The 2202-nt window shown below is 38.4% G+C and overlaps 1 long non-coding RNA gene across 1 annotated transcript in view; it reads right to left on the bottom strand.

Moving 5' to 3' along the window:
• Positions 1-2202, bottom strand: part of LOC107728968 (uncharacterized) — an 18157-nt gene that overhangs the window by 3158 nt on the left and 12797 nt on the right. The window contains exon 3 of the long non-coding RNA XR_001638532.1: positions 953-955. This is a non-coding gene — a long non-coding RNA (uncharacterized LOC107728968). The remainder of the gene's footprint in view (positions 1-952; positions 956-2202) is intronic.

Raw genomic sequence — 2202 nt, forward strand, 5'->3', positions numbered from 1 at the left:
TAACTGATTACAGTTAAAAAAATGTTGTAATTAAGTTACATAACGCCGTTACATGTAACTAGTTACTCCCCAACACTGCATATTGGTACCCATATTGGTTTCGGTACCCAACCCTACTACTCACTGCGTGATGGTGCCTAGAGAACGTATTTAGAATGTCCCTAAAATTCAAGATATAGGGCAAAAATGCCCCTGTTTGAGTATTTACTAGGGGTGCTCCGATTTATCGGCTACCGATCACTATCAGCCGATAATCACGTTGGGATGTTTGATCGGCGGTCTCTAAAAGGCCGATCTCAAAAAAACGATCTCAAGCTGATGACGCTGCCATGAGAGTTTTGGCATGACGTGCAGCGTCACAGTCTCAGTCTCTGTCCGGCCCGGGTGAAATAATTATAATGCTGAAGTTATTTCTTCATTAAATAACTTATAAAGTAATTTGAAAATCTCCTTTGAGACTTAATTTCACAAACAGCGTGAGTGAGTCACCACTCGCGCGCGCGCTCTCTTTCTCGCTCAAAATACGCAATTGGCTTCAAATCACAACACTGTCTATCTATAAGCGTCACAGTCTCAGTCTCTGTCCGGCCCGGGTGAAATAATTATAATGCTGAAGTTATTTCTTCATTAAATAACTTATAAAGTAATTTGAAAATCTCGTTTGAGACTTAATTTCACAAACAGCGTGAGTGAGTCACCACTCGCGCCCATCAGCCTCAAAAATCCTGATCGGAGCACACCTAATATTTACATAATATAGTTAAAGGGGTCATATGATGCGATTTTCAAGTTTTCCTTTCTCTTACCCAAATATTCAGATGTGTGCAGTGCATTTTATGGAGGACTGTTTGGGTTTTAATGTTTTTGTCTCCTCGCTCCGGGACACGGCATCACAGATGGTAAGGGCTGTAACATTTCCGTCACACGCTTGAGGTATTCGGCCAATCACAACGCACTGGATAGCTGGCCAATCAGAGCACACCTCGCTTTTCAGAACGATGGGCTTTGTAAAAATCGACGCGTTTCAGAAAGGCGGGGCATAGAGGAGAAACAATAATGTACAGTATGTGGAAAATAATGTGTTTTTTGAACCTTAAACCGCATAAACACATTTCATTACACCAAATACACAAAATAATGTTCTTTTTAGCAACATCATTATGACCCCTTTAAGCAATATCACACGAGCAATAAGTGCAATATCACACGAGTGCAAATGTGATACTGATCTTATACAACAGTTCAAAAAAAGTTAATATTGTGTTATTTTAGACACAATGTTGTTTGTTTTGCTCAATTTTGCCAACGAAAATATAAACTACATACACACACACACGTAGAGAATAAAGAAGCAAATTACAAACCATAAGACAAATAAAATAGATACACATTAAATATTAAATAAACTTGTTTTTCTAGTACATTAGGCTTAACATGTATACTTTCTTTAACATCTTTTGTTGTTTGATTAACATTAAAGAGACAGACAGGTATTTAATTAGGCTGCTGTCCCTTTGAGACCGAATGAATTTAATATACATATATACATATCCGGTTTTCACCCACCTGTTTACGTTCACTTAAGCCATAACCGACTGTATTTACGTGAGATACTCCACACGATGGACATTTTGACAACTGTGTGTGTATTTTACATTATTGCGCAAGGAGAACTGATCGCAGAACTGGGATCACGTGGGTGCGTGGGTGAGAGAGCATTTCTGTTGTGTGTCATTCAGCGTGATTCCGCCTATCCTGTCTTCACTTACTGCATGTTAATCGATAACGAATTGTGATTGGATGGTAATTTTGTTCTACGACAAGCTTAGTTACAGTGGGGATAAATATTTATTTGATCCCCTGCTGATTTTGTAAGTTTGCCCACTTAAAATGATTAGGCTGTTCTCACGTGACAGAACGCTTCTACTACTCGCTCTAATCACCCAGTCGTAAAGAAATTTTGAAATATGGGACAAAACATGATTTTTTCAAAGTAAGTCGGGACACTAAAAATAGAGCTGAAATACGGGACTGTCCCGGGAAAAACGGGACGTCTGGTCACCCTATTTCTCTCACATGAAGGGTCTATAATTTTTATGGTAGGATTATTTTAACGTATAGAGACAAAACACATTATATAAAGGTTAGAAATTGATTTGCATTTCAGTGAGTGAAATAAGTATTTGATCCCCAAGCAAAACA

The sequence above is a fragment of the Sinocyclocheilus rhinocerous genome, unplaced genomic scaffold (assembly GCF_001515625.1).
Source record: "Sinocyclocheilus rhinocerous isolate Xijiao unplaced genomic scaffold, SAMN03320098_v1.1 scaffold2743, whole genome shotgun sequence".
Classification (NCBI taxonomy): domain Eukaryota; kingdom Metazoa; phylum Chordata; class Actinopteri; order Cypriniformes; family Cyprinidae; genus Sinocyclocheilus; species Sinocyclocheilus rhinocerous.